This window comes from Benincasa hispida, chromosome 10 (genome assembly GCF_009727055.1).
Source record: "Benincasa hispida cultivar B227 chromosome 10, ASM972705v1, whole genome shotgun sequence".
Taxonomy (NCBI): Eukaryota; Viridiplantae; Streptophyta; class Magnoliopsida; order Cucurbitales; family Cucurbitaceae; genus Benincasa; species Benincasa hispida.
In genome coordinates, this window is record NC_052358.1 from 54,014,825 (window position 1) to 54,035,802 (window position 20,978).

A 20,978-nucleotide genomic window follows, 5' to 3' on the forward strand; every position below is an offset into this window, starting at 1 on the left:
GGGGAGAACTTGTTCAACCATGCATAAATGGAATTTTTAAGATTACAAACCTTATTTGTTCTTGACGCCTGTGCAATAAAACCCCTCTAGGTTGGCCACTATAGATACTTTCTCTCAAGATCGCCATTACTAGAAAGGCATTGTCTGAATCCATCTTGCCAATTTCATGTCCCTAAAAGGTGCAATGGATAGAGTATTCTAATTGACTTAAGCCATGGGCAACGGGAAGAGAAAGTTTTTCATAGTCCACTCCTCTCTCTGTATAAACCCTTTGCCACAGAGTCGAGCAAAACTTAAACAGATACATGTACTTTACCATCCTGGGTCTCGTTTCTCTTGTAGATCCACTTACAACCATGTCGGTTTTTACATCATTTGAGTTGAATCTACAAGTTTCTAGACGTCTAGGTTATTTTATAACAATTATAAAATAAAAAAATAACCATTATAACCCTAGAATCATACATCTATAACATACATTCATACTTAATGATCATGCTTTAATATAACTCTTTATATTAAAAAAAAACTTAACATGCATACTATATACATTATAACAATTATAACATATATCAAATGTATGTACATGTTTACCTATGGTGGGATTTTAAATCTATATGGCATACTATATGCACAACAAGATTCAAAATTTAATTAAATCATACATCAACATGCATAATTAATTAAACACCCTAAAATGGATTGGTTTTGGCTCTTAAATTAAGCTGACAACTAAACTATTACAATAATAATTTGTAGTACAAAAAACCGCTCTTAAATCAGCTTCAAACACCTTTGAATCAACTTGAACCAGCCAAAAAACTCTCGAACCGACCCAAAAACTTTAAAACCTAAGTTGAACCAGTCAAATCGACTCAATTAGGTCAAACAGATCAGTCTAGACCATCTGGATCGGCTGGTCAACGTGCGAAGGCATAGTCAATGGAAGCGCGGGTCAGCTGGAGTGAGTGGGCGCACGAGCGCGTGGTCGCGCGGGTTGTGCGAAGCGGAGTGGATGGGCGCGAACCGGGTCGGCGGGTCTGGTGGCTTCTCTCGGGTCTGAGAGAAACCTTCTCTAATACCACATGATGGAACACGAGACATACGCAGTGGAATAAGGATCTAATTACACTCTAATTGCTTTTAATTTAAAGGAAAAAGCATACAATTGAAGGAAAAAACAGTAAACTAAAAATTACCTTTGAAGCTTCTGAAAACCGCTTTTCCTCGCTGAATCTCGACTCGAACTCTTCCGGACCACCATTAGAGTTGACCTACTATTCTCTGGACTCAGAACCGGATTGTGGGACCCGATGGATGAAGAAACCGAGAGAGAGAAAGAGATGGAAAAAGAAATGGATTTTTGGGTTGGGTTTTGGGTTATGAATTTTCCTCAAAATAGTGTTTTTTTTTTCAGCCCAAATTTGAAAACAATTTTTGCAAAATGGGCAAAAGTTTTTTCATCCAAATTGAAAGCTCAATTTATAAAAAAAAACCATGCAACAATTGCATAAAACAAATCCATAAAAACCCAACACCTAGAATCCACTATCTAAGTGCGCTTAATGTCTCCACTATAAGCCAACACCTAGCCCACTCTTTTGTTAGTAGAATTATCCAACAAAAGTTTGGATTTTCCCACTAACTTTAGTCAAAGGGCAAAATAGTCATTTTGTCAAAGTCAAACTTTGACCTAAAAGTAACATTTTGACTTTTTATTGATTTTTTCTATGTTGACTAATTTTGACCTCCCCGAGCATGAATCTGCATTCATTTTCTCGAAATTCAAATCACATTTGAATTATAAAAGTTGGTCAAAGTTTGTACTTTTCAAAAGTCAAAAGTCAACTCTTTGACTTTTTACATCTTTGACCATTTCCATTATTTTCAAGCTTCCGAATTTGAACGTATTCATATTCTTGATATTTAAATCACATTTAAATATAAAGTTGTATCTCTAAACTGAAAAACCGACACTATATCACATATACTTGTCGGTTTCTCTCTCTTCACCTAATTCGAACAAATTCGATATTCTATCTATTTATTACTGTTCTAAGTTTATTCCATAATGAGCTAGTAAGGGGAACCTAATGAACCATAGATCATGGGCTCCTACGATCCGAGATTAGCTGGCTAAACTCTTTTAGATGGAGCTAAATCACATCGTTAACTCATGGGTCATTCCACTATAGTCTCGTAGTTGCACTCCCCTCACTATAGATATATTTGTGTCCATATGATATAACCATGATTAGTAAGTTAATCCTTCACAGGTTGTTCGTAATTTCGGCTGGGTCATAAAAACCGGTTTACCCCCGAGACTATATCTTATTCTTTAAGTTCTACTGATCCTCTAATGAATAATTGGTTTAAGGTCCAACCTATAAACCGAACCCCTCTCGGGCCAATGAGAGGGTGGGGCCCCTTGCTCAAGACTTGGATTCAGTACTAAAGAGAACAACCTATCTACTATCCCTATAACGGGTAGAAGTGAATTTCGTCTTGCACCCCATGTTCCCAGCTATCCACCTGATCTTACCCCTGAAATGGGAGGCTTATTAGGCCAGTAATAATGAGCTGTCCTCACCTATGCAGATTTAAGGATAATTTCGAGTGAACAGGAGTTCATAGTTAGCTCAGGATTAAGATTAAGTTACCTAGGTCATCAATTAACGAAATAGTCAATTTTATACATTAAACGGAATTTAGAACGTAAAAAGTGACTATTTTATGGTTCAGTCTTATGTAAACTCTTTACATAGGATGCCCCCATTTTCATGTCACCACATGAACGGTTTAGGATCACATCGTTTATACTAACTACAAAATGGGCCGCATCCATAGTATCCCCAGAATAAGGTGCCCAACCTTATTAATATACTATAGACCATTTTGGCTATATATTTGAACACTATCCACATTTATGTCACTACATAAAGTTCAAACTTAAACTTAATAGCCTTGGATCCTTAGTTTATTGGATTCATGAATATAGAATTTAAATTTACTAAAGATTTTCAATAACAGCTTTATTAAACAAGAATATGATATTAAAAACTACGAGTTTTAGGACATAAAATCCAATAGGATATACCTTAAAACGATCTGACGGAGGGACATGACCACGAGGTGAGGCAGATCGGAGTTTGGTGGTTGGGATGAGTGATGGTGATAGGGTGATTGTGAGGCTGTGACCGTGAGGGTGAGATGAGAAGTCACCGACTGTAGGTAATAGGTTGAGGATATGACCTGAGTTTGGTCTGCCGTGACGATGAGAAGTCGTGCCACTACCGAGAAGTCGCCGACGAGGGGTGATTGGCTGGTCTTGGTCTGCCGTGACGATGAGAGTGAGCAAGAGGGAGAGTGATGGCCTTACGGTGAAAAATTCAGGTACGCACGCGAAAAAATTAATAAATGTGCTGCAATATCTAGTAAACATTAAGTACAGTTATACGATCGATATGAAGGTGTGTTTCATGTGAAGATTGGATGTCACAGCCTAAATGTTAAAGGAAGAAATGTTCAAATATTGAGGTTAAACGTGTAGCAACCCAAGTATGTATATGAATATTATAGAAAATTATATGTTGAATTTTTAACTTTTAAATTAATTCTAAGACTAGTTGGAGAAGAGCAATTTTAAATTTCATACTTTAAGATTAAAAGTGGTACATAAATAATAAGTAAAACACACACAAAACATTAGTTTGGTAATTAAACAAATAACAAAGTAATAAAATTTCTAAGAAATAAAATAATGATGATATGGAAAGATTTTTTAAGTAGAAAAATCTAGTAAGTTTAAGAACAAAATAAATAGATAAAATAACTAAGAACATTTGAGCAATATCTAGATAAATTAAAATAATAATAACAATAATAATAGATAATGAAAATTGAATTGAGTTGGTTAGAAAAGAGATAACAAGAAAGTAATAATAATAATAATAATAATAAAATAAATAGATAAATTGGTTAGTAAGAAAGAGAGAGATAAATAAATAAATAAAAAGATAAGGATAGGAGAAGCGGTTTGGAAAAAAAAAAAGATAAGGATAGGAGAGGTGGTCTGGAAATATATATGTGTGTGTGTATGTATGTGTATGGCGGTGGAACACTCCTATATATAGGAATGGTGGATTGAAATTTGGATATAAAAATAAAGGTTGAAGCAAATTTTTTGGGAGTTGGCTAATTTAAGTAAGTCTTCTTCTTTAACATTTAAGAATTTCTTTTATTTTCTTTTCTTTTATAAAACTTCAAACATGATAGATAAAATAAATCAACAATATTATTAAGGTAATAAAGTTTCTTTATAGATTACAAACACCAAAAGAATAACAACTTAACAAAATGTATGAAATGTCCTTATTACTACTGTTATTATGTTATATACTATTAATATCACTATAGCTAATATTATTAGTACTATTACTATCAATACGAATAATATTATTATTATTACAATTATCAATAATATGATAATATTATTGCTATTATTAATAATATTATTACTATCACTATTATTATTATTATTACTATTATATTCTTCTTCTTCTTATTATTATTATAATTATTACTACTATTAATACTACTACTACTAATATGACTACTATTAATATTGTTATTATCATAGTTGTTACTATTATTTTTTGTTTCTATTATTGTTGCTATTATTATTCTAGTACTATTACTATTACTATAATTATTATTTTACTATTACAATTACTATTTCTGTTATTGTTATACTAAGACTATTATTATCATTATTATTCCACTACTATTACTATCATTATTATTATTATTTTACTATTACTATTATTATTATCATCATCAACATCATCATCATTATCATTATCGTCATCGTCATTGTTAAATAATTAAGCATATTTATATTAGTATTCCAAAGATTTAATAATTATAATTCTAGAAATAAGTAAACTATGTTCATCAAATTTCCTAATCCAATAGTCTTAAAACTAGTTTTAATCATAAGCGATCTTTATGAAATATATAGGACCAAACCATAAGGAATAATTAGGATCGTAGTCGAGGTAAGTAGTTTATCTCACCCTTTCTTTAAGTATTTATGGTAATGTACCTTTATTATGTTGCATAATCATGTTATTGTTATGTTGCATTACATGTTTAAAATACGTTTCTCGACAAGGGACCCCATACATTATGTTTGTTCATGATGATGGAATAAGATTAAATTTTAATTAGATAATGGTTTTCCAGGTCTAGCAGGGCATGTATGGTTGCACCCCTCTAGACCTATTTCTATGTCAAGTTTATGCTAGAGACTAGCAGGGTATGTATGGTTGCACCCATCTAGTCCAATCTTACGTTTATGTTAATGGTTGATGTTGGATGCGACTCTGGCCCTACTGACTGCATGACCCGCTAATCATCAAATGGGTTAGTTTCCACTTAAGTCATCATCTTCCTACCAGGGCGGAGGAATTTACGTTGTAAGCGTAACCGACCACCTTATGTTATTATAGTTTTCGATCCCAATCATATGTTTTCATGACATGTTGCATGTGATTGTGCATTTGGTTACTACCTTAAGTGAGAACTACTTACTGGGTATATTATATACACATCCTATTTTACAGACTTTGTAGGTAAGGACACAACATAAGTGGCAGGACTGGATGTCGCTCAAAGGCCAACCATCAAACTCACTATTATGGCCATATATGCATTTTGTATCTCTACGCTAATGTTTTATGGATCTTGGTGTTTTGTAAAATAAACTTTTTATACAATTTTCTACCTAATTAATAAAATTTTAGATATGTTCTTTTGAAATCTTTACCAAAACTCATCTCAAGATAGAAAAGTCTAAGTATGCATGTCGTAGCGGTCGGACCTTATTATGTAAGGGTCAGTCGTTACAAAATGAGTCCACGCGGTACTGTTCATGTAACAAGTGGCAAGCTTTCGACATTCCATGCTCACATTTTATGGCAGTTTGTGTGAAACCCGGATTTCCATTTTTCCTACTTAAGCAGGTAATTAAGGGAATTAACTAAGTGAAAGTTAAATCTTATGTTGAAGTGAAGGAAATTTCTAAGTGTTGAATAAATTTTCCTGGAGTAGTTTTGAGTTAATCCTTAAATGGTGAAATTTGGTTAAGTGTAAGGTAAAAGTTAAGTGTTAAAGAGACATTAACGCATAAGATGAGAAGGCAACCATGCGTTTGTAAGGTTGGACGCATGATTGGACGAAGTATTGGCAAGAGGTGTTGCCAAGAGTTGCTCATACGTTGGGTATGTGTGAGCGAGAGCAGAGAAACTGAGAGGCTAAACGCAAGGCACTGGGCAGAAAATCGTGTAGCAAGTGAGCAGTGCTACACGAAGAGGTAGACGATCGTTGAGGCGGGTGCTGGACGATCGTGTAGCAAAGTGGGGAGCTACACGATGAGGTAGGCGATCGTGTAGGCAGACGCTGGACGATCGGGCTATACGATAGACAAAGTACTACACGATCAGTGTAAGTGCTAGACGATAAGCGTGGAAGCTAGGCGATAGCGCTAAACGATAGCATTAGACGATAACGTTAAGCATTAAATGATGACGCTGGGTGATGGCGCTACACGATGGGCATGTGCGCTAGACAATAGTCGTGCTTCGCTAGACGATAAGGCATCAGCGCTAAACGATGAAGGTAAATGACGCTCGTAGTAGCTAAGCGATAGGCTATGTGCGAGATTGTTGAGAGCGAGATTAGCGAGATCACTGAGAGTGAGATCATTGAGAGCGAGATCGTTAAGAGCGAGATTAGTGAGATCGTTTATAGCGAGATCGTTGAGAGCGAGATCGTTGAGAGAGAAATTGTTTGCTAAACGATTGAGCTACACTATCGGCTATTGGAGCTAGACGATAGAATCAGGAACTAAACAATGGGGCGGTGCTGAGGACTGCATTACACAAGATTGATGAACTCATCTGGACAAATAGTTATACCAAGAGATGGGTAGACTTGAGTCAGTAGGAGCTGGACGAATTAAGTTTCATGCAAAGAAAGTATTATGCATGAGGAGGACAACTCAAGTAGGTAGGTGGCATGGAAGTAGGTGAATGTCAAGAGAGTAGGTGGTGGCAAAACATGGTGCAAACACTTCAAGAGTAGGAGGTGTCTTGCATTGGAGGCTTGGTAAATATGAGAACGATCATTTCCTTAAGCCTATAAATACCACCACAAGCTTTCTTTTGAGTACATAATCCGAAATCTCCTTGGAATACAGTAGGAAGAGGTTTAAGAGCAGTTTCGGAGATAGCTATGCGTTGGTCATGAAGTTCCAAAAGAAGGAGATGCTGTCGGACAGTGAAATCTGGACGTAGCATCAACTTAGAACAAGGATATCTCCCAGAATACTCGTTCGTTTGGAGTGATTCCAAAGCCACCTGAAATCTCTAAGAGTCTAGTTTTCAGGGTAGGGCTTCCAAAGAAGAAGCTCTAGGGAATCGGGCTGCTTAATGATGAAAAAATAGAAGGGTCGAGCTGTCGGGTAAGCTTGAGCCAGTCTTGATTTTTTTAATATTCCGGCCAAATCACGAAGAGTTCGGAGCTAAGATTTTAAGGTAGGCTTCCTGAGACATTTTAGAGAATGTTTTTAGAAGAAAGTAGCTTGAGATAAAGCCTAGAACTATGAGTAATTGGAGCTTTAATTTGAATTTGGAATTTAGGGTTCAAAAGAGAAGCTCGGGAAGATCAAGGAACTTTTAAGAGAAATATTCCTATCCTTACCAAGGTGAGTGATACTTTCCTTTAAGTATTAAGCATATCTTTTAGAGTAAATTGTATATGCTTATGTTATGAATGAGTATCTAGCATGAAAATGAGATTATGTGACTGGGATGGTCAGGGGGTCAATAGACCTAGTTCTTGAGCCCGAAAGCAAAACCTCACAGGATGGTCGGGGGACCGAGAGGTCTAGTTCCTGAGCCTGTGGGAGGAACCTCGTATGGGATGGTCAGAGGGCCGACGGGCCTAGCTTCTGAGCCCATGGGCGGGGAGCTATGTGCACATAGAAGACATAGAAAACAAAAGGAAACGCACTAGAATAAGCGTTCATGATCAGTATCAGTTAACTATCTACTGTGTGTGTAGGTAGAGAATAGACTCATTCTAAGTAGTTATCAGTTTAGCTATCTACTGTGCATCTGTCTCTTATACACATCTAGATGTGTATAAGAGACAGCCACAAGCCATAGTTACACTTCCGGAGGGTTTTAAGAATGGTTGTTGTAAACTTTGTAATTAAGTCTTGGAGTTGTATAAACATTACATTGTTGTAATAAAATGGGCCTACTTAATCAGTTGTTGTTATCTCCTTGACTTAAAGTTTACTGAGCGTAGTAAAGAGGTTCAGTTGGACAAAAAGTATCACAAAAGGTTGGTATCTGCGGTCCCTCACGCCTCTCCTCGGACTCAAGAGTGCGGGCTCAGGGCAGGGTGTGACAGTTTGCTCACATTTTAACATGAACTACGAAGGTTTTATTGAGGACTACTATAAACTATCAACGTATGTTGCATGTTAATCTCCTCAATTTCAACTGGTATAGTAATATTACAAAGTGCTACATTACTCATCTGGGAGCAGTTGTGGGTCATCTGGTACATAAATAAATATTATCTAATTATTTATAATTTAATTTAATTTTAAATATTATCTAATTGTTTTATAATTCACAAATATCGAACGGCAGTAGACTCTGTGATGCAAATGATCCGAACCAGGTTCTTGCTATATGCAGTGATAATGAGAGCTATATGGAGGAGATACATTATACGTACGATATACCTATTGTTCCTCCACCAGTTCCTAAATGTAGAAGACCTGTTTGAGAAGAAGAATAAGAGTTGGATGAGGTTGCCCACAATATAGAAGAATTGCCCCATATGATGCACATACAATGCCAAACTGATTATGTTAGTCTGATGATGATGATACCAACATTTGATTTAGGATATTATGATTTAGAGGTTGGTCCATCGTCTTCATACGTGCATAGACATGGTCGTAGTCGTGGAGAGCATAATGAATATTTATATGATGAAGTCTCTGCAGAAGTACCGCAGCAACATCAAGAGGAACGAACAACCTCAAGTTTAGAGTCGACGACGACAACCAGCTCGAAATTGACGACGTCACCTTGTAGTGCACACTGATTTTTTAAAATTTATTTTTAATAAATGAGATAGTTGTATTAATATGAATATTTTAGTTTACTTTTTACTATTTTTAAATTATGGAAGAAAACGTGAATGAGATATTATTTTCTATGATATTTCTTAGAGTTAAGTTAAGAAAATGGTAGTCGAAAATAATAACAAAGTGAGGTCGAATATAATAAATAATAAAATTAAAAAGGGATGTCAAATATTAAAATAATAAAATTGAAAAAGGAGAAAATGAAAGAGGGAAGTAAATATTAAAATAATAAAATGGGTGAAGAAGTTGAGTGTTGAAAACTCGACTTACCCTTGTCGAGTTTTGAATACTTGGCTTCCTTTGTTGAGTTTTCAAAACTCGACATATTGAAATAAAAAAAAGTTACAATATTTTCCTAGATTCTTTTGAAACAACAATATTTTTCTAAATAGTTTTAAAAACAACAATATTTTTCTAAATTTTCCAACTCTACACTCTACTCCCTCAATTCATTATCAATATTAAAGAATACAAATAAAGCCAAACATACACAATGAATTGAATTATAGTGACAATAAAGGAAAAAAAAAACTTAACATTCTCACATGGTTTCACTTACATAATAAGGTTAACCTGCTATGATATGCATACCTAGACTTTTCTATCATGAGACAAGTTTCGATAAAAATAATTAAAAGAAAACACCCAAACTTCTATTAGTTAAGTAAATATTTTACAAATAGTTTTTTCTTACAATACACCAGGATCCATAAAAAATCAGAACATTAGCATAGTGGAACAAGACCATATATGACCAAAACATTGATGAGTTTAATGGTCAGCCCATTGAGTGACATCCAGTGATTGATCTAAATTAATCTAGCTGGTTTCAATGATTTTTCTCGCAAGTATCAAAGTCGACCAATGAGATTTTATAAAGTGAAAGCACTTTGAAGAACTAATTAATAATCTCTTAAAACAATGCTACATGCACTCTCAAAAAGTTATTTCGAACTTTTAAAATACTCCAATTTTTGGAATATTTTAGTTCATTAACTGTCATTTAACTTCCCAAAATTTTGAACGGAGGTTTGACCTTTTTTATATCACACCCTCTCCACAAATTTTGATTTCTTTTTGCAAATTTCGATTCCTTTTAATCTTGGTTCCTCTTGCATTTTCGATTTAACAAGCTAATGGAGGCCCTCAAGAAAGATATCAAACAATTGTCCAAAGAATCCTTGAGGGAGAAGATTTCAAACTCTCAATTGTTGACAACGCTATTGAGAAATTAAATACTTAGAGAGGATTCAGTAACACTCCAACTATGTCGAAGGAGTTCGAGTGCCCGCTTTCCCTCGACCTCATGATTGACCCTGTTTTCTTGTCATCCTGTTAGGTTAAGGATTTCTTATAAATATTTCTTTCTTTCTTTGTTTTCAATCCAATTCAGGCTTTAATTTTGTTAGGTTTCCAGGAATTTTTGTGAATGAAGATTGGGTTGCTATACTAATAATAAGAAAAATTCTCCATGAATAGCTTGTATGTGTGTGTTGCAGTTTGAGTTTATGCTTAATATTGTTGAAACATGGTTTGAAATTGTAGACATTTGATTGGTTCTCCATCCAAAAGTGGTTTAATGAAGGGGAATTTACACATCCTATAACCATGAAAACACTTGTCGACCACATTCTAATTCTGAATTATCATCTTAGGTCAATGATCTCACAATGGTGCTTGCATACAGAGTGGAACTTCTGAACCTATTTGTACCCCATTTGAATGAATTTCTTAAAACATGATGTCTTCATCCTTTATAGATCAAAAAGAAGCTACATATGAGTTGAAAGAGAGAACGAGATGGAACGATGAGTTTCTAGTCCTTTTCATAAAGGTTCCGAGTCAATTGACAAATTACTACATGCTTTCTCACAAGACAAAACTAATTTCCATCATGATCTTCAACTAAATTTCATTTCCACTTTTTTTAATATCTCAATTTTAAATGATGACAAGAAATATGTGGCAGAGAACCTGTTGATCCCCCATTTCTTGATCCACTTTGTATAACTTGAAAGTGTCGAGGTGATAGAGAAGGTAGTTGATGCTATTTAGTCATTATCTTTCAATGAGGTAAATAATATCATGTTTGGAAATGCATGCGCTTTCAAACATCTAATTTCACTTTTAGATGTTGCTCCCTCTTTAAGCTATCAATTTTCATTTCTTTCATCTCATTCTAAAGAGAAATTCTTGTTCTATTATGAGGATTAAAGTGTGTGAGCTAAAATTTGTATATTCATTAGTTTGAGAGAGCTTCTTTTGTGTTCTCAAAGCTTCCAATAATTGTAATAATTTATCCTAACTCGTGGAAAGGAATGAGTTTGCTCTTGAACATGTAAAAGGAGCAAGGTGTAGTGTTTGTGCTCTAATCCATGAAAAGAATCTAAGGAAATATTTATTTAAATTTCCAAGACGGCTTAGAGAAGTGTAGAGTAGTAGTTCTCTACAGTGCTGATTTCGAGTCTTGAACAAAGGGTACCCACCCTATCACTGGCTCAAGAGGGACTTGATTTATTGTAATACCATAAACAGATTGTTCATTAAAGGGATCAGTGGTACTTAAAGAGTAAGAGGTAATTACAAGGGTAAAACAATAATTTAACCCAACTATAATTATGAACTACTCGTAAAAGATCGACTTACTTATAATGGTTAAATCCATGGACGCAGAAATATTCTACAGTGCAAAGAGTGCAACTGTGGATCTTTAGTAGAATGACCCACGATTAATGAATGTTCATTAACATAACTAAAGAGTTTGATTAGTTAGCGTCGAATGATTCGAGGTTCTAATCTATCGATCTATTAGGTCCCCAACTAGCTCACAACCCATAAACAATGACAAATAGTTTTGAAATAATTTGAATTGTTCAAATTATTTAAGGGAATAAAGTTAATTGTATATGATATAATTTATATAATGTATTTAGATACATTATAATATAAAGTTGATTTGAATATGATTCAAATATTAAATTAATTTGAATAAGATTCATATTAAAACTATATGTTATAAAAGATATGTACATTTGAATATGATTTGAATACACATGTAATTAAATATGAGATATTTAATTAAAAGAAAAAATTAATGTTATTTGATTTTAATTAATAATTAATTTATTAAATTAAAAACATGTTAATTTAATCGAATAAAAGAGTTATTCTTCCATTTCACGTATTAAGAGAGTGGGAAGGTATATTTATAAGGGTTGGTAACGCAAAGATGTAATTTGAGGCTCCCACCTAAGTTCCAATTCATATTTCTCTCAAGATATTCATAGAAATGTTGTTCTCTATGAAAAAGTTCTCAAAAACTAAAAATTGCCTTCTCGTTCAAATATGGTTGTCATAAACTAACTTCTTGCTAAAGATATAGTGGGGAAGACCCTATGGAGGTGTCACAGTTTGTGAGATCTATTCGTTGGGAAAGAAGAAGTTTTATTTAGAGAAGGTTGAAGAATGATTTTTCAAAGATAATGTGTTCTTCGACTCAATTGTAAGTTTAACCTTAAATTAATCATAGCAAGTTGATGTATGTTTTAATTTTAATTTTAATTTTTTTGTAATTTCATCCCAAAATCAAAACAAAAGCATTCATATGCTCTGCTGCAAAAATCCAATCTCATCAATTGGTATTAGAGTCTATGGTTGGCAACGAGGCCGGGGCGGGGCAGGGCAGAGGGGCGTCCCCTGTCGCCGGCCCTGTGGGGGAAATTATCCCCCATCCCCGCCCCGTCAAGGAAACGGGGTCCCCATTTTCCCGCGGGGATTCTCTGTGGGGATTCCCCATTTTTTTAAATTAAAATTTGATTAGTCCACAAAAAATCCATTAAATAAGTTTATCAAATTCCTCGTTTTTTAATTCAAGTGATTTTATTTGAAATTTGACTAGTGCACAACAAATGAATAAAAAATAATAGACTATTCTATAAAATAAACACAATTGACAATTAATTGATAATTGAAAAGCTAAAAATCCATTAAATAACTCTACAACTTAAAATTCAATAAAGTTTGAATAAGAATGTCAATTAAAGGCAAACGTCTTATACATTCAAATAAGTTAACAACTTAAAATTCAATAAAGCTCGTCTTTCTCTCTTCAACGATGACTGCATCATCCCATTCTTAGTTGTATTCATTCCTACATGTAAAATGTAATAAAAAAAAATAATGTCACAAAAAAAAAAAAAAAACTAGACCACAAAATAATGTTAATCCGTGAGCATACCTTAGTCACCACGCCATCTTCATAAGAATCGTCTGCATCTTCTAAAACAGTTGCTAAATGTTTAACCATTTCTTTTTCCGTGCTAGTACCTTACATTGTCGAATATTTGTAATTAAAAAAATATTTATTAATATATTAAATGATAAAAAGATGTAAAACAAAATAAACAAACTAACCTGTCAAAACTTCAATTGCAATCCAATTTTGAGTGCACATCAAAGTCTCTATCGTCTTTGGATGAAGTTTGTTACCATGTGGGCTTACAATCCTATCACAGGTACTAAAAGCAGACTCTGATGCAATACTAGAAAACGGGATGACTAATATGTCTCTTGCAATTTATTGTAAAATTGGATACTTGACACCATTCAATTTTCACCAACTCAAAATGTCAAAATTGGATGTTCGAGGTAAGACAAGTTCATCCAAATATGCATCAAACTGTTGCTTCTGATTCATATTATTGGAATTTGATACAAACAAGTCATAATCATTAAAATCATCAAATTCTATATTCTGTGAGGTTCCATCTAAATTTCTAGCGTGATAATCATCACCTTCATCTTCATGCTTCAGCTGATATTCTATTTCCAAATTTGAACAATTTTTTTAATCCTTTCCACTTCAAGAAAAAAACTATCTCCATAAATTCTAGGGAAGTAAAACTCAATCAACTTTAATTTGTAACGTGGATCTAAAACTATAGATATGGTCATTACCCCATGAATTTTCTTCCAATACTTATCAAACTTTGACATCATATTTGAAGCCATGTCTCTGATCTCTTGAATGCCAGAATTAGTCCACTCAGAAATAGTCAATTTTAATTTACAAATTTTTGGGAAAAAAAGATTAGCAGTAGGATATTTGGATCAAGAAAATATTTCGGTCACGTCATGAAATATTTTCAGTTTCTCACATATTTCTTTTGCTAATACCCAATCTTGATCCAAAGGAAAACACTTGTACTTTGGTTCTCATTGTTTTAATCGATAAAAAACAACTTTGTACTTTAATGCAGTGGCTAACATAAAATATGTAGAATTCCACCTAGTACAACAATCAAGACTCGACATCTGACCATCATAAACATTCAATTGTCGAGCAATTTCTTCAAATTTCTCCTTCTTTTTTTTGTGTATACACCCAAAAAGGCACACTACTACGTACTCTTTCGATCCCATCTCCTATCACTGCCAACCCATCTTTCACAATCAAGTTCAGAATATGAGCACAACACCACATATGAAATAAACTCCCATCCAATATTAAGTTTCCACACAAACTATCAACAAGCATATTAACCATAGAGTCATTGGTACTACAATTATCTACAGTTACTGATGACAATGGAAAAATAGGTACGCGCAGCAGAATAGAGGACCAATTTTACTCTAATGGTACAAAAATAACATACAACCCTAAATTAATTAATTAGGATTTTTTGAAATATTACCTTTGAAGCTCCCGAAACGCTTCTATCTCCACCCAAACACGAACCAGACAACCACTAGAGCTGACCTACTATCCTCTGGACTTAGAATCGGGTTGTGGGACCCGATGGATGAAGAAACCGAGAGAGAGATGGAAATAGGAGAAGGATTTTTCTATTTGGTTTGGGTTTTTTTCAGCCCAATTTGGAAACAAATTTTGGCAAAATTGCAAAAGTTTTCTATCCAATTTGAAAGCCCAAATTTATAGAAAAAAACCATGCAAAAATTGCAGAAAACAAATTCATAAAAATCCAACACCTCAAAATCTACTATCTAAGTGGGCTTGATGTCTCCACTATAAGCCAACACCTAGCCCACTATCTTGTTAGTGGAATTATCCAACAAAAGTTTGGATTTTCCCACTAACTTTAGTCAAAGGGCAAAATGGTCATTTTGTCAAAGTCAAAATTTGACCAAAAAGTCAACATTTTGACTTTTTATAATTTTTCCATGTTGACTAATTTTGACCTCCTGAGCATGAATCCTTATTCATTTTCTCGAAATTCAAATCACATTTGAATATAAGGCCGGTCAAAATTTGATTTTTCAAAGTCAAAAGTCAATTCTTTGACTTTTTACACCTTTGACCATTTCCATTATTTTCGAGCTTTCGAATATGAGCGTATTCATATTTTTGATATTTAAATCACATTTAAATATTAAAGTTGTATCTCTAAACTGAAAATCGACCACTATATCACATATACTTGTTGGTTTCTCTCTCTTCACCTAATTCAAATCATTCTATCATATTGTTCTAAGTTTATTCCATATGAGCTAGTAGAAGAACCTAATGGACCTATAGATCATGGGCTCCAATAGTCCGAGATTAGCTGCCTAAACTCTTTTAGACAGAGCTAATCAACATTCGTTAACTAACGGGTCATTCCACCATAGTCTCGTAGTTGCACTCCCCTCAATATATATATATTTGTGTCCATATGATATAACCATGATTAGTAAGCTAATCATTCACAGGTTGTTTGTAATCTCGGCTGGGTCATAAAAACCGTTTTACCCCCAAGACTACATCTTATTCCTTAAGTTCCACTGATCCTCTAATGAACAATTGGTTTAAGGTCAAACCTTTAAACCGGAGCCCTCTCAGGCCAACGAGAGGGTGGGGCCCCTTGTTCAAGACCTGGATTCAGTACTAAAGGGAACAACCTATCTACTATCCCTATAACGAGTAGGAGTGCATTCCGTTTGGCACCCTATTTCCCAACTATGTACCTGATCTTACTACACGATAATGAGCTGCTCTCACCTATGCAGATCTAAGGATAATTCTGAATGAACAGGAGTTCATAGTTTGCTCAGGATTAAGATTAAGTTACCTAGGTTATCAATTAATGAAATAGTCAATTTTATACATAAAACGGTGTTTAGAACGTAAAAAGTGACTATTTCATGGTTCAGTCTTATGTAAACTCTTTACATAGGATGTCTCCACTTTCATGTCTCCACATGAACGGTTTAGGATCACATTGTTTGTACTAACTATAAAATGTACCGCATCCATAGTGTCCTAAAATAAGGCGTCCGACCTTATTCATACACTATAGACCATTTGGCTATATATTTGAACTTAATCCACATTTATGTCACTACATAAATTTCAAACTTAAACTTAATAGCCTCGAATCCTTAGTTTATTGGATTCATGAATATAGAATTTAATTTTACTAAAGATTTTCAATAACAGCTTTATTGAACAAGAATATGATATTACAAACTACGAGTTTTAGGACATAAAATCCAACAATTTTCGATCAATATTCCAATCTAACAGACATTCCATTATTTCTTCATGAAGCATCTCAGAAGTGTGTGGAGAAGGACATATATGAACCTGATTATTTTGTTTTGCAAAACCCAACTATCATCAACAAAATGAGCAGTGACAACCATATAACTTTTTGTTTGGTGGTTGGAAGTCCACATGTCTGTTGTAGGGGCAATCTTTCCTTTGATCTCATTCAACAATGTCATGGTTTTCAACTTTTCAGTCTCATAAATTTTCAAATATCCTTCTTTATTGTGTTTCTTGACACCATCTTAAATAATGGTTGGATGACATTACAAAATTCCCTAAAACCTTCATGCTCAACTATTGAGAGAGGATATTCATGTCTTATTATCATCCTAGCTAATGTTTTTTTTGCAGCTTCCTGATCGAAATTATATAAACTCAATGTATTGTTCTTCTCTCTATTAGGATTTAATAGGGATTGTCGTATGTCCTTTTGTCCTTTATATGGACATATCTTAATATGATCATGCAAATGTTTAGTTCCATTTTTACTTTCACCCCCTAATTTTCGTTTGCAATAATTACAAACCACATTGTCTACACCATATATTTTTTGTTTATTAAAATGGTTCCAAACAACCGATGTCAATCTCCTCTTTAAAGATCCCTTCTCAATATCCTCATCAAGAATAACACAATTATCAACATTAAAATTATCATCATTCGATGAGCATGGAGTTAAATTTGGGGTTGAATTTGGGGTTGGATCTGAGATTGGACTTGGAATTGGATTTAGAGAATCTTTATTTGTAGAAGGTGATGAAGACATTGTTTTCAACCTACCAAAAATTTAATTTAAAAACCTATCTTTAGACTTGGACTTTATTTTCAAAGCATTCAAACATATTCAAAGCATTCAACCCCCAAAATTGAAAGCATTCAAATTTCAAACATACACAAACATATTCAAGCCTAAAATTCAAAACGTTCAAATATCAAACATACACAAACATATTTTTCAAACATATTCAGGCCTAAAATTCAAAACATTCAAATATCAAACATACACAAACATATTTTCAAACATATTATTTACTAATTTCAAGCATACTTTTCAAAAATATCAAACGGCCAAATAGGAGAACGAAAGGAAATTTTTACCGGCACCGACTTGAACTTTGAAATCTTGAAAGTTAAACGGATAGATCTCGCCTCTCGAAACAGCACAAAGTTTGTTTTTTTCAAAAGAAAAACAACATAAAACAGTCAAGATATATAAAACAAAGACTCATGATCTAAACAAATTTTGGATATAGCTAAACAATTAATTATTTTATATTATTCCTCTACCCTAAACAAGTCTTCATACTCATAGTCTTTAGTCTTCACGGTGTTGGTACTGGAAGTCTTCAATGGCGTGGATCTATTTTCAGTCTTCAATGGTGCCGGCGGACACAGACCTGTCTTCACATAGACGCGGTCCTGGAAGTGGCGGACGCGGAGGTTGGACGCGGGTAATTTTGTCTTCAATGGCGGACGCGGACGGACGCGAAGGCGGACGACAATCAGAAGTGGCAAACTGTCTCCACCTAGAGCTGGAAGTGGCGGTCTTCTCTGTCTTCAATGGAGGATGCGGACGGAAGTGGCAGATTGTCTTCACCTAGAGCTGGATTCGGTGGACGTGGGCAGCAGCAGAGCATTAGGGAATCAGGGATTTAGTATTTTTGGCAGAACTAGAAGGAAGGAGGAGATGAGAAGATTTTTTGTTTTGTTTTGTTTAATTTTGGGCTTCTTACTTTTTCATTTAGGGCTTTTTTATAAATATATATACAAATTAATAATTTTATATTATTCTAAATATATATATTTATAAAAAAAATATAAATTTGGGGTCAGGGTCGGGGTAGGGATATTGTCCCCGTCCCCGAATGGGGCCCCAAAAAAATTCCCTAATTTGACCCCATCCCAAGTCAAATCGGGGAATCCTTGACCTGTCCCCACGGGTTTTTTTGCCAACCCTATCAGAGTCAATTCTTGTCTTGATTTTTTCTTTTGATTGGGACCCACCCCAATGGGTTTTTTTGCCAACCCTATCAAAGTCAATTATTGTCTTGATTTTTGCTTTTGATTGAAAATCACAATAAGAATAGTGGGTTCAATTTTACAGCATGTCTAATTTATGTTATTAATAATTTATTTTACAGAATAGACATTGTTGAGGTTTTGGCATTAGATTTACAGCAACTTAATTTGATTCAATCAATGTAAATGTTTGTTGTTTTGGGCAAAACATATGAAAATTGAATCTTATAAGCTCATTTTGTTCGTATAAATTTTTATGTGAAAAGATCCAAAATAGAGGCGAAAAATGAAATTCAAAGTATAGATCTGAGAGATTTCTAGAGCAAATAAGATTCATATTATATTATAGATTGAAAATGATTTTATATTATATTAATTATTACAAAATCTAATTTTCAAAACTAAACGTCCAAATCAATTGAACCAAATAAAAAAATTAGTTTATATTGAAGTATTAGTTTGGTTTAGTTTTAAAGTACAAGTCAACTAATTTTTTTTGTTTGCTTCAGTTTTGGATTCATAATTTAAAATGGAATCAAACTGTTTATGATATATATTTTATATACACTATCTATATTATATATACACTATATATACTATATAGACTCTATCTAAGATATGTATTATATATATAATCTATATAACATATGTATATACATTATATCATATACAAAATTGAAGAGAACAAAAAAAGTGAAGAAAACAAAAATAATAATTGATAAATATTATAAGAAACATGCTTTAAAAAGGAAATAAAGGGATAAAACAACAAATTTTTGTCGAATCCCGAACTCTTCACGTTTTCTTCTTTGTCTTCTCAAGAATGTTTCTTAAATGAACAAAAGACACCACCGCAAATGTATCCCTATTATTCTCTAGGAATCCAAGGGTAGAAGATTGGTGTCCATCATCTTAGAGGAGGAAGAATAATAGAGAATGGTTTGGAGGAAATCTAGATTGGAGGTTATGGTTTTCATCATGAAATTCCATTCCCTAAATTGGCCATAAAGGAATACTTATATGTTAAATGGTTTATGCCTTCTCCAAGACTTTCCAATTTACCCTTAAACTCAATTCATTAAATAACATTTATTGAATTATTTAACATACCAATTATATAACCATGTATTAATTCTAATTTAATATATATAGTTAATTATTAATAAATAAACATCACTTGTTTATTTTCCTTCATCTCAAATCGAATTAATTAATTCTCCTTGAATCTAATTCATAAGAATTTAATATTTGAATCTTATTCAAATATTTCTCTTTTAATTGTAGATCACATTTATAATTATCATATCATATTAATCTCATTAATATGTTATTCCATTAATTGACTTGAACAATTCAAATCATTCATCTAATGTATCATTTAGTAAAGTAATAAGGGACCCCATGGACCTATAGATTAGAATCTCCAATGATATGTGATTAATTATTTTAACTTTTTAATTAAATTAATCGACCTTCATTAACTGAAGAGTTCAACTTAATTATTTAATGAGAGGGCTGCGTGGCAGTCTTAGAAACGCTAATTGAAGGTTAGCATGCCAGTGAAGGAGTTCATTATTAACATACCGAACCAATTTAGATCTTAAGCACTTTCATTTCATTAATTTATAGGAAGTAACCATGTGTGTTCAAAACTAAATAAGGGTTAGAATAAATAACCTTTGTAGCTAAAAAATCCTTTTTGGTTTTGATCAATTATTCTCACGATTGATTCGTAGACCACCACGAGTGTAACACCCCGAATTTTATTCTTAATGTAATTTCAATAATTTCTAGTATTAGAGGATATTTTTTGAATTTCGGAAATTCAAAACGTAATTATTGTGATTTAATTGCTAAGAAAGGAGTGTTTCAATTTAATGGTTTAATCGGAGGGAAGTTATGGAAATTGAATTTTTAATGTCACACAAATTAAATTTGAAATTAATGTCAAGAATTAGTTTCGTTTTGGAAGGAAGGAGTGTTTCAATTTAATGGTTTAATTGAAGGGAAGTTATAGAAATTGGACTTTTAATGTCACACAAATTAAATTGGAAATTAATGTCAAGAATTAGTTTCATTTTGGAAGGAAGGGATGTTTCAATTTAATAGTTTAATCGGAGGGAAGTTATAGAAATTGGACTTTTAATGTCACATAAATTTAATTTGAAATTAATGTCAAGAATT